The sequence below is a fragment of the Panthera uncia genome, chromosome D1, assembly GCF_023721935.1.
Source record: "Panthera uncia isolate 11264 chromosome D1, Puncia_PCG_1.0, whole genome shotgun sequence".
In the NCBI taxonomy this organism is placed as follows: Eukaryota; Metazoa; Chordata; class Mammalia; order Carnivora; family Felidae; genus Panthera; species Panthera uncia.
The window spans coordinates 36,592,120-36,613,389 of record NC_064808.1 but is presented as its reverse complement, the minus strand read 5'-3'; the positions used below and the strand labels follow the sequence as shown (position 1 = coordinate 36,613,389).

The 21,270-nt window shown below is 37.5% G+C and overlaps 1 protein-coding gene and 1 pseudogene across 2 annotated transcripts in view; one reads left to right on the top strand and one right to left on the bottom strand.

Moving 5' to 3' along the window:
• NELL1 (neural EGFL like 1) overlaps nt 1–21,270 on the top strand; it is an 877,100-nt gene that overhangs the window by 686,102 nt on the left and 169,728 nt on the right. The window lies entirely within an intron of this gene.
• On the bottom strand, nt 19,403–19,531 carry LOC125917937 (uncharacterized; annotated as a pseudogene).

Here is a 21,270-nt window from a genome sequence, read left to right as displayed (position 1 = left end):
TTAATTAGTCATTTGCAAAGGAAAATGAGAAGAAAAAAAGAAGATAAAATTGACCCTTGATTGCAAATATCTTTTTCAGATCATGTAATAGGCCAGAATTATTATTTTTTAAATGTTTACTTATTTATTTTGAGAGAGGGGGAGAGAGTGTGTGTATGTGTGAGAGGGGAGGGGGGAGAGCAGAGAGAGAGAGAGGGAGAGAGAAAGAGAATCCTAAGCAGGCTCTGTGCTGTCAGTGCAGAGCCCGACATAGGGCTCGAGCTCACAAACCATGAGATCATGATCTGAGCCGAGATCAAGAGTCAGACATTTAACTGACTGAGCCACCCAGGTGCCCTAAAGTCAGAATTCTTTGAAGAAAATTCAGGTAACAGAAAGCTAAGTGGATTTTCTATCTTCCCACTTTCCCTTCACTCAAACTGGATGATCTTAAGGTGGTGGTGTTTTTTTTTTTTGTTTTGTTTTTTGTTTTTTTAAATTTTTTTTTTAACGTTTATTTATTTTTGAGACAGAGAGAAACAGAGCATGAACAGGGGAGGGGCAGAGAGAGAGGGAGACACAGAATCTGAAACAGGCTCCAGGCTCTGAGCTGTCAGCACAGAGCCCGACGCGGGGCTCGAACCCACGGACCGTGAGATCATGACCTGAGCTGAAGTCGGACGCTCAACCGACCAAGCCACCCAGGCGCCCCAAGGTGGTGGTGTTTAGAAACAGAGTCTTTCTCTGCTACTCTGACACAAAAACCACATAATGGAAATTGGATCTTCAGAATCCTCCATCTAAACCAGGAGGCTGGTGACAAGTGATCCAAACAGAATGGCACTGGAGGCGACCTGTGGGCATCTTCACTGATTTCCATTTGCTGGAACACCTGTTGGGTAAATGCTAGGACCTTTGTTTTCCTTTGACATTTAGTTGAGTCAGGACAACCATTGCGTAAAGTGCCTTTTAGTTCATTTAGATTCTGTCCTTTATTTCATGTTGGTGATTTCTTTAGCCTGTCTAATCCTCACAAAAATTATGAGTTTATCCCTTTCCATAGATAAGGAAAACAACACAGTAAGAAATTGCATAATTTGTTCAAGTTCTATAGCTGGTAAGTGGGGACACAAATCCAGATAGCATGGCTCCAAGTTCATGGAGTAGGACACACTGCCTCTTACTGTTGAATAACTTAATATGCGTAAAGAACTTAGAGCCTAGAGTGTGCTGTTACATGAACATTTGCTGCTACTGCTACTGCTCATGCTTGTTGCTGCTGTCTTCTTGTTCTTGCTGTTTCCGTTCTTCTCCTCTTCCTCCTCCCTCCCCCGTTTCCTTCCTTTTCCTCCTCTTTCCTTGTCCTCCTCCTCCTCCTCCTTCACTTTTAATAATTATTAAAGTTTTTATTTTAACAATGTGGTGTGCCAGACATGCATTAATAAGTGGCTGCCTTTGGTACCTTTTTTGTGACATTGACTCACAAATTACTAAGAGATGTCCCCATCCATTATTTAAAGTTTCATATACATCCCACGTATTTGTTGATTTTTATATCAGAGATTTCTTGATTTAAAAAATTCAGAATCCTTGTTTAAAGAGCTTCCCAAACCAAAACATGATGATTTGCCTATCTCCCAATTATGAATCTGCAGGTTATTTTCCTTCTGACTAGCAAATGATCTGTGATGTACCTATTAGTGTTATTATGAGTGAGACTGATTTCATCACATGAGGTTTATATATGCAGCATTTAAAAAGGAACAAAGGAGTTGGTGGTTTGGGGAAGGCTTGATTGGTTATCTCCAGGATTAGATGATTGTCATGGGCAACTCCCTTCTCCTCACCCCCAATATCTGACCCTATGCTAACTCTCCTATCTGATTTCTTACCATAGTCAGGCCTGATTTTTTTGTGATTGTTGTTAATTTTATCATAGTTAGCATACAGTGTTATATTAGTTGCAGGCATACAAGATAGCAATTCAAGAATTCTGTATGTTACTCATGCTCATCATAATGAGTATACTCTTAATCCCCTTCACCTGTTTTACCCATCACCCCACCCATCTCCCCTCTGGTAACCATCAGTTTCTTGGTTTGTCTCTTTTCTCTTTATTCATTTGTTTTGTTTCGTAAATTCCACATGAGTGAGACTATATGGCATTTGTCTTTCTCTTATTTTGCTTAGCATTATACTTTCTAGTCCTATCCATTTTGTTGCAAATGGCAAGATGTCACTGGTTTTTATGGCTGGATCATATTCCATTGCGTATACATACCACTTCTTTATCCATTCATGTACCGATGGACACTGGGACTGCTTCCTTAATTTGGCTATTGTAAATAAGGCTGCAATAAACATAGGAGTGCATGTATCCCTTTGAATTTGTGTTTTTGTTTTAGGGGGGTAAATACCCAGGAGTATGATGACTGGATCGTAGGGTAGTTCTTTTTAACATTTTGAGGGAGCTCCCTACTGTTTTCCACAGAGGCTGCACCAGTTTGCATCCCCACCAACAATGCTCCAGGGTTCCTATTTCTCCACATCCTTGCAAATACTTGTTGTTTCTTGTGTTTTTGATTTTAGCCATTCTGACAGGTGTGAGGTGGGATCTCATTACAGTATTGCATTTCTCTGATTATTAGTGATGTTAGGCATCTTTACATGTGTCTCTTGGTCATCTGTGTCATCTTTGGGAAAAAGTGTCTATTCAGATCCTCTGCCCATTTTTAATTGATTTTTGGGGGGTTCTGTTGTTTTTGCTTTGCTGTTGAGTTTTATGAGTTATTTATGTTTTTGAGATATTAACCCTTCCTGGGATATATGATTTGCAAGTAGTGTCTCTGATTCAAGAGGTTGCCTTTTCATTTTGTTGGTGTTTTTTTCTTGTTGTAGTACAGAAGCTTTTTAGTCTGATGTAGTTCGACTGATGTATTTTTGCTCTTGTTGCAAGTGCTTTTGGAGTCAGATCCCAAAAATCATCACCAAGAATGATATCGAGGAGCTTACTTCCTATGTTTTCTTCTTCGAGTTACAAGGTCTTCAGGTCTTGCATTTGAGTCTTTAATTAATTCCCACTTAATTTTTGTGTGTGATGTAGGATAGTAGTCTAGTTTCATTCTTTCTTCCTTCCTTCCTTCCTTCCTTCCTTCCTTCCTTCCTTCCTTTTGCATGTGGCTGTCCAGTTTTTCCAACACCATTTATTCAAGAGATTGTCCTTTCCCCATTGCATATTCTTAGCTTCTTTGTCATAAATTAATTAAACATATATGCCTGGGCTTATTTCTGGGCTCTCTATTCTGTTCCATTAGTGATATGTCTGTTTTTATGCCAATACCATATTGTTACTGTAGCTTTGTAATCAGGGACATGATGCCTTCAGCTTCCTTGTTCTTTCTTAAGATTGCATTTATTCCAGTCTTTTGTGGTTCCTTACCAGTTTTACAATTATTTGTTCTATTTCTCTGAAATATACCATGGTAATTTTGATAGGGATTGCTTTGAATCTTTAGGTGGCTCTTGATAATATAGACATTTTGACAGTATTCTCTCAGTTCATGAGCATGGGATAAATTCCCATGTAGTCGTAACTTCAATTTCTGTGATCAGTGTCATAATTTTCAGGGGACAGGTCCTTCAGCTCCTTGGTTAAACTTGTTACCAGGTATTCTTTTTGATACAATTATAAATGAGTTTGTTTTCTTAATTTCTCTTTTTGATAGTTTGTTGTTAGTATACAGAAATCCAACAGATTTTGTATATTGATTTTATACCTTGCAACTATAGTGAATTTGATTCTTCTAACAGTTTGTTGGTGGAGTCTTTAGGGTTTTCTGTATCATGTCATCTGTGAATGGTGACTGTTTTACTTCTTCCTTTCCAATTTGGATGCCTTTAATTTTTCTTGCCTAATTGCTCTGGCTTGGACTTCCAATACTATGTTGAATAAAAGTGGCAAGAATGGACATCCTTGCTTTATTCCAGATCTTGGAGGAAAAGCTTTCAACATTTTACCATTGAGTATGATGCTACCTGTGGGTTTGTCCTATATGGCCTTTATTATGGCAAGATATGTTACCTGTATGTGCACTTTGTTGAGAGCTCTTATCATAAATGGATGTTGAATTTTGTCACATGCTTTCCTATATCTGTTGAGAGGAACATATGCTTTTTATTCTTCATTTTGTAATGTGTATCACATTGACTTATTTGCAGATGTTGAACCCTTCTTACATCGCTGGAATAAAGTCCACTTGATCATAGTGTATGATCCTTTTAATGGATTATTGAGTTCAGTTTGCTAATATTTTATTGAGGATTTTTGTATCTGTATCGGCGGTATCGACCTATAATTTTCTTATTTTTGTGGCGTCCTTTTCTGGGTTTTGTATCAGAGTAATGCTGGCGTTGTAAAATGAATTTGAAAGCATTTCCTCCTCTTCAATTTTTGGAAGAGTTTGAGAAGAATAAGTATTAAATATTCTTTGGTTATTTGGTATAATTCACCACTGAGACCATCTGTTCCTGGACTTTACTTGTTGGGAGGTTTTTGATTATTGATTCAGTCTTCTAACTAGTAATTGGTCTACTAAGATTTATTATTTCTTCATGATTCAGTCTTAGAAAATTGTATGTTTCCAGAAATTTATCCATTTCTTCTTGGTTGTCCCAACTTGTTGGCATGTAATTATTCACAGTACTCTCTCATGATCTTTTGTATTTCTGTGGTATCAGTTGTAACTTCTCTTTCATTTCTGATTTTATTTATCTCAGCCCTCTTTTTCTTGGTGAGTGTAGCTAAAGTTTTGTCAGTTTTATCTTTTCAAAGAACAAGTTCTAAGTTTCATTTATCTTTTCTGTTGTCTTTTTAGTCTGTATTTCCTTTATTTCCATTCTTCCAGCCCTAACTTAAGGCTATCCTTCATGATAAATGTAAGCAGTATATCTTTTCACAAGAACTGTAAAATGTTTTTGAGACATTTTAGAGAAAATTTAAAAAAAAATTGATTCCCCTAGCCTATGTACTCCTTAAAGACAAATGCTGTGTCTTTTATTTATGCGTGGTATGTTTTCAGTGGCTTTTAAATAAATGAGGTTTACAAAAATGAATGAATGAATAAATGAGTGAATGAACAGTTGAATAAAGATGTACTAGAACTTATTCTTCTCTGGCAATGCCATTCAGCTCAGTCCAATAAATATTTATTTGCAGCAAATACAAAGTTTGATACCATGGATACAAAGAAACAATCAGTTTCTTTCAAGGAATTTAGTAGGGCACAGGGACACCAATTATCATTAGGCAGCTTTGAAATGTTTTGATACTTAAGTCTAGTAGTTGAGATCAGAGACCCAAGTATCTTTGTCTTATTGGAAGAAAGACAGTGCCAGCCAGGATAAGGGCTTTTTTTAAGCCAGAAAATCAGTGAGAACCCCCTTCTGCAAATTAAAAAAAAAAGTATCTTCTTCCCTGTAGTAGATTATATTATTAGTTCAAAATTTTTTCTTCCCCCTTTTTTGGGGGGCCCTTTCCTTCCAGGTTTTTCTCAACCATTCCTTATTAGGTTTCTCCTCCTCAAAGAATTATACTTCCCACTCTGATGACATCATAAGTCATATGACTTGAGTTGGCCAATGGAATATAAATGGAAGCAACTCGGGTCACTTCTGATATGAAGCTTTTTTTTTTTTTTTTTAAATATAATTTATTGTCACGTTGGCCAACATACAGTGTATACAGTGTGCTCTTGGATTTAGGGGTAGATTCCCGTGATTCCTTGCTTACATACAATACCCAGTGCCCACCCCAACAAGTGCCCTCCTCAATACCCCATTTTCCCCTCTGCCCTGCACCCCCCATCAAACCTCAGCTTTAAAAGCCATTGAATGATTCAGCTTTTTTTTCTCTGTGCCTTGAGGATAGCATGTCTGAAATACAGGTTGTTCATTCTGTCTGGATTCCAGAGTGAAGAGGATGAGAGTAGAGCTGCAGGCAACCTGCACAAACATGTCAAATGAATGAGAATTAAACCACTATTGCTATAAAGACACAGATACTGGGACTGTTTATTCCTGCAGCATACCTTCCCTAAGATAACTGGCATACTTTCCAAGAACAGAGAGGAATATTCCCACCTGCTTTTCCACTCAAAATATTCTAACGTTCATTTTTGAGGCGGGGAGGGGCAGAGAGAGAGGGAGACACAGAATCCGAAGTAGGCTCCAGGCTGTGAGCTGTCAGCACAGAACCTGACACAGGGCTCCAACCCATGAACCACAAAATCGTGACCTGAGCCAAAGTCAGACGTTCAACATACTGAGCCACCCAGGCACCCCTCCACCTGCTTTTCCACTTAAAGATCCCTGTTCACATTTGCCTGTTCAAGGAAGTCTGGATGAAATGAGGGGAAGATTGGGATTCCTTTAGTTGCACTGCACTGTAATATAATGCTTTTGACCAAGTCCCCTTGTACTTGAGGGCCAATTGTGCTACCCAAATACATAAAATAGAGGCAGCAAATCTTGCTAAGGGTGAAAGGCAGTGAGAAAAAGGGCTTTCTATGATAAAAAAGTCCAAAATGAGCTTTTCGCATCTTAACTGAGACCATTTTCAGAGTTCTGAAATTGCCACATAAAATTGGAAAAAAAAAATCCGTAAGTTTCTACATCAGTTGTCATGGAAACCATCACTTTTGTTTGTATGATACTGAGACAATTAAATGTTAACTGAGGTATCAGAGAGAAACTGCTAAATTGTAGATCGAAGAGTTTTGATGGGTCACAGAAACAGAGTCACAATCAGTCATGAATTCAACTTTTCTCATAAATTTTTGCAGCATTACCATCAAAAGCAAATACTGTAATTCACTGAGAAACCTGACACTCTTCTCTGATGATTCTGTATTGCTGGTCCCAAGAAAGAGAAGTTTTCACTGAAACTATGAGTTTGATGCACATGTTTATAATATGACTGTGGAATATAATCTTAATCCCTTAGGGGAAAAAACACCTAGGTTTCATTTTGAAGAAGGAAAAGGAAAATATGTAAGTAGGAGTATACATGGGAGAGAGCAAATATATAGCTTTGGAAGTTGATAAAGAGAGTAATTCATTCAGTCTATGAGAAATTTAGCTTTCATATATACAAAGCACATCTCATTAAGAATTCTGTCTTTGAGTCTCATTCTTTTTTGCAAAATGAAGGTGTGCTTGCAGTATTTACCTACTCATTTAATATTAAACTAAATGCAAGAGGATTCAAATTAAGCATGGTAGGTTAAACATACACATTTTTATCTGCATATGTCCTCATATCCCTGGGAAAGGAACAAAATTATATAAATGATGGTAAAGGGATAAGAAAATGGCACAAATTCACAAGTATAAAAAGGAGAGGCGATCCGAGTGGCTGAGAACAGAGGATACAGATTATATGGACAAATAACCTGATAGCAGACCACAGAAAAATGACCCTGAAGTGTTTGCATAGTTACTTAACATCTAGGAAGATTTAGGAATTCGCACCATATGCTACCCCTGAAGATGAAGATCAAGTGGGGGGATAAACACAGGAGAATTGGATAAAAACTTGTTTAAGAGCAGCGAGACACCCCCCCCCCCGCCCAACACAGGTTCCCTTCCCTCCCATTTGCACACAGAGGCTTCATCTTTCCCTCCCATCAGAAGACTGAAGGTTTGCTCTTATGAGAAATTGTTCCAGGAAACCTCCAGACGTGGGAACACAAGGTGCAGCAAAAGGCAGGGTGAGGATGTAAAAAGAAAATCAAAGGAAGTAAGCACAGGAGAACTTGTAAAATTGCAGCATCTCTAATTCCTTCCCCCTACTTGGCAGTCTGGCATTTACTTCTCCAGGTGATGACAGTGATTGCTTTCTGACAACAATGAGGATCTCAAAATAAAAGACCCTTAGGCATACTAGAATTTGAATATCTTATAACAACAAAGTAGCCAGAAAAGCCTAAAACAATGAAAGACAGAAACAAAACAATCAAAATGGATAAAAGAAATCCACAGAGAATGAGTGTGAACAGAAAAAAATGCCCAAGGAAAGTCTATAATATTTGCAGAAAGATGAAAAAACATTGCATTTATGAAACAATAACATGCTATAAAATGAAACATGCAAAGAATAAGAAAGAATTTATAGAAATTAGAAAAATATGATAGAAATACAAAAGTTCATTACACTAGTTGGAAGATAATTTGAAGATATCTCAAGAAAAGAGGATAAAGGCCAAAAAAGAAGAAAAAAGAAAAGGAAAATGGGGGGACAAAAATAAGAAAAATTAGCGGATATGTTTAGAAGCTTAATTCTGGATAATGGAAGTTACCAAAAGAGAAGGCAGAAAACATTAAGAGAAGAATATTAACCAAGATTTAATGAATAAAATTCCCCAGAATGCAAGAACATGAATTTTCACACATGAAGAACTCACTAAATAGGTACAATTAAAAGTCATACCATTGTATGACTTTTTTTAAACAGAAGAAAAGAGAAGATTCTAAATGCTTCCAGAAAAGAAAACAGGTCATATATGAAGCATATAGAATCTGAATGGCATTGACTTCCCACCACTAGTATTAGAAACTAGAAGACAATAGAAGAATGTACTCAGAATCTTGAGGGAAGTTAGAGACCACAGTTGTATACACAACTAAATATCAGTCAGTAATGAAAAGTATTGTAGGCAGACTAATGTTCTCCCAAAGTTGTCCATGTCCAAATTCTACAAACCTGTGAATATATTACTTTCTGTAGCAAAAAGGATTTTGCAGATGTTATTAAATTAAGGACCTTGAGGTGGGGAAATTATCCTGGATTGATGGGGTGGACCAAATGTAAACAGAAAGTCCTTATAAGGGGGAAGAAGGAGGATCAGAATCAGACAAGATTTGAACACAGACAATGTTTGAGTGATGTCACTGCTGGAAGAGGATAGTGAACCAAAGAATGTAGGCAGCTTTTAGAAGTTGGAAAAGGCAAGGAAATGGATTCCCCCTCCCCCCAGAGACTATAGAAGGAATGTAATCTCTCACCTATTTTAGATTTCTGATCTCCAGAATGATTGAAATGATATATTTGTGTTGTTTTATGCTTGTGGCAATTTGCCACAGAAGCAATAGGAAACAAGTAAAAAGATAAAGACACTTTTGAGGGAAGTTTAGTCCGTAGTTCTGCAACTACCTAAGTATTAATCAATTATAAAGGTAAAGACAGTGCTCGATATTGAAGCCAATTCCCAAAAATACCTCCATGCCTTCTTTCTTAGGAAGCTACTAAGGATGTGCTCCTCTAAAGTGAGGTTGTAAATCATGGAATACATGGAATTTGCCAAAATGAGTATCCACAGGAGAGAAATTTTATAGGATGGGGAAAAATAATTATAAAATTAACTTGTGCCAACAAAAAACAATGTTTACATGGTTATAATAACGTAAACTCTAAATTTTGACAAAATTTGAGATAAACTGTGTTAGAGCACGCAAGTAGAAGAAAACAAATAGGTGTCTTCGTCTTCCAAACGGGGACATCAAGTAACAGTGTTAACAATTAGTAAAATCGGGAAATGAGCATTTAAAAACAAGCTATCTATAACTGTGGAAGTAAATACCAGAAGGCATAGCTAAAAGCGAAGAATATGCTTGCATTTAGGGGCTAAGAGTCAGAAATGGGAAAGAGTTGATGCTCTTAACACTGTTGATATATTATGTGTTAATATATTATGTAGAAATGCATAAATACATTGAGGGGCCCCTGAGTGGCTCAGTCGGTTGAGTGTGAAACTTCAGCTCAGGTCATGATTTCGCGGTTCATGGTTTCGAGCCCTGCATGGGGCTTGCTGCTGTCAGTGCAGAGCCAACTTCGGATCTTCTGTCTCCCTCTCTCTGTCTGTCTCTCTCTGTCTCTCAAAAAAAAAAAAAAATGTTAAAAGAAATACAGTAAGATTGGAGAGGAGAAAACCTTTCTGTCACTTTTCCCCCCTTTTTTAATAATTCCATTCCTCTTAGGAATTCTACTCTTCCTTGAAATTAAGTTTTTGGGGCACCTGTGGCCCAGTCGGTTAAGCGCCGACTCTTGGTTTTGGTCAGGACACCATCTCACAGTTTCAGGTTCTGTGCTGGCAATCCCTGCTTGGGATTCTCCCTCGCTTTCTGCCCCTCCCCACTCATGCTGTCTCTGTCTCTCTCAGGATAAATAAATAAACTCAAAAATTTTTTAAACGTTTACAGGCAATTAAGTTTTCAGCTGTATTCTTACATTGTAAAATTAAATGGCTGAGCATGGGAGGGACAATTGCCAGCTCTAGTCCCTGTGCTCTGCATTCACGGTACGAGTACAGTGACATGCAGTTGCCATATGATCTACTTAGGCTGAATTCTGTGTCTCATTCATCATTTATCCCAGAATCTAGTAAAATCCCTGGCATACAATATATAGTGGTTGAATAAATGAAATTCTGGCTGAAAAATGAATGAATGCATAATCGTTATTACAATTTTATGAGCATCATAAATCACAGATTAATATGAGAAAAGAAGATACTTTTAGGGCTGCTCATGGAAAATGGCGTTTGAAATGTTCTTGAGATAATGCTAGCACAAATTGCATATCTTTGTATAGGCACATGCATTATTTCGCCTTCAAAGCCTCAAAGCTCATTATATAATTATGTATACTTTTAACAAGGTACTTTTGTACTGTATTCAGCAGGTTGATTCTGCAGTTGAATCACTGTTGGTGATGTCAGTCACTAAACACAGTACCATACGACCAGCTACTGGGAATAGATTTCCCTGTATAATTGTGATGTACTCCTCATGACAATTGCCAACGTTGGCAGTGATATGAACTGTCTGTGATGATTACAATGATTTCAGTCTACTTAGCTCAATTATATAATATTTTTAAAGTAATTTATAGTTCTCTTATGCCCCAGTGATTAGGCTTACTAAATCGATGCCAAGACAGTGTAAATGGCATTCTGGACTTGGATTTGAGACCTGGATGCAAATCCCAACTTTATAAAACTTCGTTAACTTCTGTGACTGTGTTTATCAATTATTGTTGCAATAATTCTATGTGATAAATAATTCTAAAACACAAAGGCTTACAAAAGCAGACATTATTTTTTTCGGACTCACCCAAGCCTGCAGGTTGGCTAGGGCTCTGATGGTTTCAGCAAAAACCAGCTGGACTTCAGGTACTGGTTAGGTTTAGGTATATTCCAGATATTTATTCATTGTTTTTGGACTTTCAGCTTTTATACACATTCTCATGGTGATGGCTAATCCAGCTCAAGCAAAAACATTTAAATTCTCTGTGTTTCAGTCTCTAATCTGTCATTGGTCAAAGCACATGGTCAAGCCCAACATCAGTGGAGTATACATCAGTCAGGGTCCAGTTAGGGAAAGAAAGATGAGCTATTGTAAATATTATAACAATAGGGGTTTTATTATAGTAAATTGATCTTATGCCAATGTGGAAGAGCTGTTCAATCAGGATCTGGTAAAGGGGTGAAGAGGAATCAGAAGTCAGATACAGGTGAGAGAAGGTTATACTGATGAATCTGACCTGGTTTGTGCTCTTAATCAGCTAGTGCTGAAGGTAGGTAGAAAAAGCCGCATATGCACGTATCTATAATCATAGGTAGAAATTGTTGTCTTGTAGATAAAATGATACAGATTTTCAGTGAACAGACTTACTAGAACAGAACTTCCTTGAGAGAGAAGTAAGGGAGAGTTAACAGGGTGTTAGTATTCCGTGGTGGAGGGAGAACATGGGAGCTAACATGTTTTGTCCTCCATTTTCCTAGAGTCCCCAGTAAAGCCAGGGTTATGTTCCTTCATGGAGAATAATCATTAGCACATATACTTTTCTGGCAAAGGACTGAAACAAAGGTGTTTTTCTGGTGCCATTCTCAGCCAATTTAAGTCTTTGAAGTCATGAATTCATTTGGGGTTTCTGATGAAATTATTATTTTAAACCTGGCCAAAGGATTTGGATTTAGTTACTGATGGATAAACATTCCAAAAATGCTTTTCTTTCACTTTTCCTCCAACCTTTCCATTTATTTTTTTCCTCTGATAGAATGTTTCAGATTGAAAAGAATAATAATCCTGCTTTACTTGAAAACCTCAACAAAACATCTATATTCATAGGATTTTTACTTAGACACATTTTGCTTTCTTAAAGGAACCATAAGAACCACCCATCATAGCTGACCTGCTACTGTTTAGAAGAGATGTGGTGATGTCTGTGAGAAAGTGCTGAGAAAGGAAGAGAAGGAAAATGCATCTAATTCACAGATGATAGAGTATGGCCCAGTGCCTGTTAAAGCACATGCATTGTGATGTAGGTGTTCTGGAAGGTATGAAAAGCAGCACCATGAAATGACTTTGTTTTCTGTGATAACTTATGAAAGATCTATGGATGTTCTCATCAGGTGTTTAGACCTATTAGCGTTGCTATTGGAATTTTGTATGTGGGGATTAATAGGTTTATGGTCACTTCCATGATAAGCCTCCACATTGCAGTGTCTGATTCATAGACAACACTTGAGGCCTTGGATCCCACACTGGTTCATTTTGATTCTCTGGTCCAATAATTCCTAATGACATAGAAATTTTAAAGCTAACATGAGTTCCACTTTTACATTCACAGGAAGTGTTTTTAATTTGCTCATGCAAGAAGAAAGAAATTGGTTTAAAACTTTGATTGCTTTGTTCACTGAAATAGTGATTTTAGAACACTTAATATTAGACTGAAAAGTCAAAAATGTTTTAAAACATCTTGAAGACAATTCTATAAAGCTCATGGGCTTAAATATTAAAGTAACACCGACAAGTTGGGAGGAATGTAAGATGATACAAATGTCATAGCAGATTTTCAAAAAAAGGGTTTGAATCTGAGTTTCCTATTTTAGCTTTTATACTGATAAAGGGGAAATTTTTGACTTTTTAAAAACCAGCGTACGAATGTGGAAGCTAATCTATTACGGGTATGGAAACCATGTCAGGCAAAGAGGCTTCAATCTTGTCTTGGCTGTAAACAACACGACTTCAGTGCAGCGGGTAGCAAAAGTATGACTTGCTATTCCAAGAAAGTTTGCTATTCCAAACCCACACATTCCGAGCTGCGCCAGCTTTGAAATTCAAATGCCACATCATTTGGAAGTCACTTTTGAAGAGGAAAATATATTATGATGCATTTTCCCTTGTCGACTGGATTGATGACAAAACCTTTGCATGTTTACTGGTTAGAAAAGGCAATAAGCAGGATAGTCTCTTACTTGTCTGTAAGATAAATTGACCAAGTTGGTTGGTTTGGGATGTGGGTTCACAAGATTTCAGAGAGTGCCTTTGCCGGGAACACTGAAAACCTCAGGGGCACCATTTCCTTAAAGACAGGAGAAGATCCCAGTGCTTGTCTGCCTTAGTCCCTTGATTGGTTGATCTGTAAAACGATAAAAGTAATGTCTCTCTTAGTTGTGAAGATGAGATAACAGAAGCAAAATTTCTATACAGTTCTTGGGACAACTTAGATGCTTGTTACATGCTCTCTTCATCCATTGTCACAGGTGTTTGCCTTCCTCAGTGCTTCCTGGCAGATAACATGAATCCCTGAAGCAGGTACATGGAGGACAAAAGATATTAAGCTATTGGTATCACAACTAAACATGCCACCTGCCTAGATACGCTGCCTGTTAAAATCATCTATTGACTATATTTGTTCTATCTTTACAATGAAAAGCTAACATGAAATCCAACTTTTTTGATCATTCTTGCATCCCTTTGGTTTTCCACTATGTTTTGATATTTCCACTATATTTTTAAAGTTGTACTTATTTTGGCTAAAGACATCTCCTACTTGGGGTGTGTGTGAGTGTGTGTGTGTGTGTGTGTGTGTGTGTGTGTGTGTGTGTGGTTTTGGAGTATTTTATGAATGAGAATGCTGTGAATTCTTTTGAGCATTTTTTTCTACTTCATGCACATTGGAAAACAGGACATTTAGTCATTTCATCTAAGATCTTCTACAACTAAGGGCACCTGCATGGCTCAGTCTGTTAAGTATCTGATTTCGGCTCAGGTCACGATCTTGCAGTTTGTGAGTTCAAGCCCCGCGACGGGCTCTGTGCTGACAGCTCGGAGCCTGGAGCCTGCTTCTGATTCTGTCTCCCTGTCTCTCTGCTCCTCTCCTCTTCATGCTCTGTCTCTCTCTCAAAAATAAATAAACATTAAAAAAAATTTTTTTTAATCTTCTACAACTAATCTTAAATTTAAATTGCTATTTTGCTTTGTTTAGAGGCTATTTGAACATTATAACTTGTTTTAGGGAAATGTTTTGTGATGAAGTGCTCTGTTACCACCCCAGATAGGCATTTCATCCCCCGTAAAAGAACCTGGACCTTCTGAGAGACAATGCAGTGCCTTTTAGATCATAGGACATTATCTGTGGGGTGAAAAGGGATCACATTCAGGCTTCATGAACTTCAGATAATACGTAGCAAAATAGAAAACACCTCATCCTGCAGCACAAGCCAACAGAAATCCTACCTAACTTCAGGAGTATATGCACCTCACCATTCCTCAGCCCGCTGCGACACTTCGATATTTCCATTTCCTTGTTTGTCACACTCTTTTACCGTTATTCCTCCCAACCAGAGGTAGCAACTTGAAGGGACTTTTCAAGTCCTATTCATTTCTGTATCCTTTACAACTATGGTCTGGAGTATAGGAGGTCCTCAGTCAATTTCAAAACAAGATGCAGATGATTAGGGGGGAAACTATATGTATATTTAAAAAAATCTTTGGGTGACTTCTAAGTTCAAAACGCATTTGACCTAATTCTTTCAACTTATGGAGCAGACTACATTTTAATTTAATGGTGCTATTGATTCAGAAGGACATTTGGGATACCTGCTTTCTTCCTGCCAATATCTGCTTGGCTGAATTCCTCTACTTCATTCAAATTTATGCTTGTGTCTTACCTTCTCAGAGAGGCCTGTCCTGGCTCCCTATTTAATATTGCAGCATGTTCCCTTGAGTCACCCCTAGTACTCCCAGTGCCTGTTAACTGTTCTCAGAATTCTACATTATCTAATTTTTTATTCTAATTATCATGCACTGTCCCTATCCTGCTGGAGGTATGTTTCACTAGAGCAGATCTGTTGATATGTTTTGTTCACTGATATGTCTCGTGTATCTTGCATGATGTCTAGCACATAATAGGACTTGGTAAGTGTTTGTTTAAAAAAGATATAAATACAAGATTCTTAAAAAACAGATATCAGTTCTTATACCTGTAATATGACTCTAAGGCAGGAGTTAGGGTTTAGACCTTTTATACAGATTTACCATAATGAGGTTAGAATAGTGAGCGGTCTGTCATTAGAAAATTATCCATTTTTCCCAAGTGTGATCTGCAGAAGTTTTGCTATAGTTGAGAGGAGTCTCCTTCTGTGCTAGCACCAAAAGGGCATCCTGGGCTCTGAATGGCCATCACCCTTGTCCTGCTCTGTCTCCCTTCTCTCCTCTCCCTTTGCCATTTAGCTCAAACTACTTCTGCACACTTACATGCATGACCACATAGGTCTTGTGCCGTTAACGGTCTTTCAACAGGAATACAGCTAAGTGTTTATGAATGGTGGGCTCTGAATTGGAACTGCTTGGGGTTTTGCCTGGAACACACCTTTACTCCTTAGATGTGTGACTCTGGGCTATTTTTCTTTGCTGCTGTGTACTTCAGTGTTCTTCTCATCTACAAAATTTTTTATTCTAATTATTATGCACTGTCCCTATCCTGCTGGGGGTATGTTCCATCTACAAAATTGGGAAAATCCTTGCATCTTCTTTGTAGGGCTGTTTTATGAATGAATAAGATCCTACATAGAGCACTTATAGTGGTGTCTAGCATACAGTAAATTCTCAGGAATAAAATGAAAGCTATTTTAGATTTGGCTTAAGTGTACTGAAAGTTCACATATAAGGACCATCCAAACTTCTTACCTGTCCGTGTATGCTCTACAGAGAGCCTAATAGCAAACATGCCTGTCTACTGAGTGACTCATTGGCTTTTCAATGTCCTGTTTGGTTGATTCTACCTACTATGAAGGTAAATGATCTCACGTTATCCCTAAAGATAAGTAAGAAAATACAAAACAAAATGAATTTCACACACTGATGGTATTAGTTCTTATTATCCTAGTATTTTTTAAGGAACCTGGAGCAAATATACCTGTCATTGTTGCCTCTTAGAACAAACCCTTCACAGCCCTAAACCTTACATCACTCAGCTCAAATCCTGACAGCTAAAGGACACCAGGATATAACTCTAGTCAAGTAGTTGGATTTACTACTTGCTGCAATAGAGATATTGGACATTTTTTCAAAAGGTAGTTGCTTCAAGAAAATTTTAGGGCATGGCTTTTATGTGATTTTGGTTTGTATGAGGTGATTTGTGGAGGTTTCAGGGAAGGAGAGGTCTCTTCTGGATTGAGTGCTTCAAGGAGGAAGGGACAAATGCATGATTGGGGTACCTTAGCAATTGTTATCTATGAATTAGAAATTGAGTGGATATAAAGCTATAATTGGTTAAGAAGCAGTGTAGTCATTGTTACCTGAGAGTGGGGAATGTTTGGGGGTTGTTTGTGCTGTATTCATAACTGTGCTCATACATGATTTAACTGGGATATTACTTTGGTCTCACACTATTATGATCACTGAACAAATTTATGTGCGATTGTTTAGGAGGAGAACACCTTTGCCTTAATATTAAAGTCAGGGCAGATGTCAGGTGAAAATTGTCAGCCTTCTACAACCTACTCTTGCCAACTTTTCTACTTCATTCCTCAAACTCCCAGGCATTAATTTTAGTCTTGCCCTGATAATCCTAACCAAGGACATGTAACCTTCCTTAGATTATTGGTTCCTTAGACTTTGTCATGTTTTCTATGCCTCACCCCACAAATGACCTTTCTCTTTAGTATTTGATTAGCCTCAAATTACGGTAAAAATAGTTCCATCTCCTTGGCCATCTGGACCAGATTATTGACTTCCCCAGTTGAGAGGAAGCCTGGAGACTCATCAGCTTCTCTCTCTTCCCACCAGATGGTGCTAAAAAGACTTCAGTAACTCTTGTAGGATCACCTGCCCAAACCATGAGTTCATATACACTCTTGTGTATTTTTTGGTCATTTTAGACTTATCTACTTTATCACCCAAATGCCATGATGTTTCCCGTAGACAGGAACCAAGTCTGTTTTTATCCCTCACAACATGTAATACAGTAATGAGCATACCAGGACAATCAAGAAATACTTTACAAAATCATTGGCAGGATTACCAGAAAACAGAAAACTTATTGTCACTATGAGAATAAACCACCTTCCATCCAGTTCTTTCCTGATAATAATTACTATATTTTGGTTTAATGCAGGAAAGTAAAACAGAAAGAAAAAGGAAAAAAAAAGGCAGCTTAATTAATTCTGTTACTATATATTTTATATAGATAGATAAAACTTAGCCCTTGGTATAAAATTTCTATTCTTATTTTACATCTCCTGTAGCCCTGTATTTTCTGTAAGCTTCTCATTCCCCATTCATTTGTCATAACTCATTAAAGAGAATCTATTTGCTGACAGTATGTGCTATTTTGGGATGAGGCTCCAAAAATCCTTCCCAAAGCTTGTTTTAAATACTTCCATGAGCACTCCACAGTCATATCCTCTCTTCACATCTCAGTTGGGCAAAATCGTCAATTTTTCCTTTCTTAAGAGATTCAAGTAAATGTACTAAATAAAAAGTGTGTTTTGGGGACACCTGGATGGCTCAGTCGGTTGAGCATCTGACTGTTGATTTCAGCTGAGGTCATGATCTCGTGGTTGGTAAGATGGAGCCCTGCACTGGCTCCACGCTGACAGCACAGAGCCTGCTTGGGATTCTCTCCCTCCCTCCCTCCCTCTCTGCCCTTCTACCACACTCTCTTCCCCCCACCCCCCTCAAAATAAATAAATAAAACTTTTTTCAAGTCTGTTTTGTTCTGTTTGAGAAATCTGCACCTGTGGTCAACAGTCACAGCATTAAAAATGCACATACTTGGATTTGTTGTCTGGTTGGATAATTTTGCCCTAATCTTGATATTTTATATTTATTTACAAAGACAAGAAAGGAAAATAGTTAAACAAAAGCCTCTTGGAAAGAGGAGTTATTCTTACTATTGTTTGTGCATAAAACAATAATCTTGTCTGCTATTGAGAGCAAATTTTGAAAACTGTGTTTGAGCTCAAAATGTATAATGTCTCATAATTCACTGGATTCACTAAATACTTGACATTAAAAATAGAGACAGTTTCAACAACATAAAATTATTATTTGGTTAAAAACAATTTCTTTTTCTTGTCTCTTTTTTACCTGCCTCCCACATAATTAAACGTAATGAGGAATATATCTTTTATATATGTCAATTTATATACATATACATATTTATATATACCTATTTATATACATCAATACATCCCTTTAAAACTATATAGCACAAACCTCTTTGTGTGCCTCAGTAGGGCTCTATGAAGTGGCTATGAATTGTTAATTCTCCTTTTTACTTTTCCCACTAAATTTTATATAGGTAACATCAGTGCTAATGACTGAATCCAAAGAAAGTCAAATAAGCATTTCCTACGTACCGTATCATAGACTTGTAAGGTTGGTTCATGGGAGACAGGACTCCATAGGAGAGACTGAAATCCAGAGACAGTCCTGTCAACTACAGCTTAGGGTTTAAGTGGGACACACACTAAACTTGAAGTAATGGAAGGAGGAGGTATGGCTCAAAAGGTAAAGGAGGGTATGGGAAAAACACACAAGTGGGAATCTAGGCTATGGACAAGTCTACTGAGAATAATGAGACCTAAGATGTAGTAAAACACCATGACATGGAAGAAGAAAGTCAGTGGATATTGAGACAGGTGGGAAGACACTAACTGAACTTCTAGCCTTTCGTTCTGAAGATAGATCCCAACCCTGGGTATTATAAAATATTAGGAAATGAATAATCCACAAGAATAATACATATTTCAATCCAGGTCATACATGGAGGAAGAGGGAAAGGGTTAAGAGCTGAGTTAGACCATACCTCAACATAATAAAGGAGATATATGAAAACCCTACAGCTAACACCATACTCAATGGTGAAAAACTGAGAGCTTTTCCTCTAAGGTCAAGAACAAGACAAAGATGTCCACTCTTGGCCACTTTTATTCAACATAGTAGTGGAAGTCCTAGCCACAATGGTCAGACAAGAAAAAGAAATAAGAAGCACTCATATTAGTAATGAAGTTAAATTGTCACTGTCCACAGATGACATGATGCTATGCATAGAAAATTTGAAAGACTCCCCCAAAAAACTACTAGAAGTAATTCAGTAAAGTGGTAGGATACAAAATTAGTACCCAGAAATTGGTAGTGTTTCTAGTAGCAATAGTCATGCTTCGGATAAACCTCATTGGTTACGATACTGCCACTGTGCAAAGCCAGTAGTGTTTCTATATACTAATAACAAAGTAGCAGAAAGAGAAATAAAAAAAGAAAACCATTTACAGTTGCACCAAAAAGAATAAATTTAACAAACTAGGAATAAACTTAACCAAAGAGGTGAAAGATTTGTACTCTAAAAGCTACAACAACTGATGAAAGAAGTTGAAGATGACACTAACAAATGGGAAGATACTCTGTGCTCACAGATTGCAAGAATTGATACTGTTAAAATGTCCATATTCCCAAGGCAGTGTACAGATTCAGTGCAATCCCTATCAAAATACCAACAGCATTTTTCACAGGACTAGAACAAATAATAATAAAATTTGTATGGAACCACAGAAGACCACGAATTGCCAGAGCAATCTTGAAAAAAAGAAGCAAAGCTGGAGGTATCACAATCCCAGATTTCAGGATATATTACAAAGCTGTAATAATCAAAACAATATGGTACTGGCACAGAAAGAGACACAAAGATCAATGGAAGAGTGTAGAAAATCCAGAAATTAACCTACAATAATAAGGCCAATTAATCCATAACAAAGGAGGCAAGAATATATAAGGACGAAAAGATAGTCTCTTCAAGAAGTGGTACTGGGACAGGTACCCGCAAAAGAATGAAACTGAACCACTTTCTTAAAAATAAATGCAGAATGGGTTAAAGACCTAAATATGAGACATGAAACCATAAAAATCCTAGTAGAGAGCACAGAGACAGTGATTTCTCTGACATTGGCCATGGCACCATTTTTCTAGATCTGTCTCCTAAGACAAGGGAAAGGAAAGCAACAAAAACAAACAAAACCTATTGGGACTACATCAAAATAAAAAGCTCTTGCACAACAAAGGAAACCATCAACAAAACAAAAGGACAACCTACTGAATGGGAGAAGATACTTGCAGATGATGTATTTGATAACCAGTTAATATCCAAAATGTATTAAAGAACTTACACAACTCAATACCAAAACAAAAACAAAAACAAAAACAAGCAATCTGATTATAAAATGTGCAGAGGACCTGAATAAATGTATATAATATCTTCTGATTATATAGAAGAAGGTTTATTTCTGATCACTAATTGATCATATATTTACAGAGAGGACTCAAATGGCACTAGCAGAGGCAGGCAGAGCTGGTTTAGAGGGGAGGGGGAAGCAATAAGGCCCAAATTGTTACTGTGGTCACTTGATCAATGTTAACTGAGGTAAAGCATAATAAATAATTGATGTCTTCTGCAGCCTAGGCTCCTACTTTAAGGACTACTTCTTGTTAATATTATACCTTCTTGGATTTAGCCAAGGAAGGGGAGCATCCCAATTTGACCATATTTCAGCTTCATTGTTTTAGATGTTGGGTATGACTTAAAGATGGTTTTCATCCATTCCATTCTCCAAAGAAGTAAGCATTTTACTAGATTTTTCTCCTCTTTCTGGAATTTCCTAAAGCCACTCTTTTATGACCATTTCTAGCAATACACACTACCCATTTTATCAGTCTGTTATTAAATCACATTCTTGAGCTGTCTCACAATTTTTTTAGGTCTTTTTAAAATATTTATTTACTTTTGAGACAGAGAGAGACAGAGCATGAACGGGGGAGGGTCAGAGAGAGGGAGACACAGAATCCGAAACAGGCTCCAGGCTCTGAGCTGTCAGCACAGAGCCCGATGCGGGGCTCGAACTCCTGGACCGCGAGATCATGACCTGAGCCGAAGTCAGATGCTTAACCGACTGA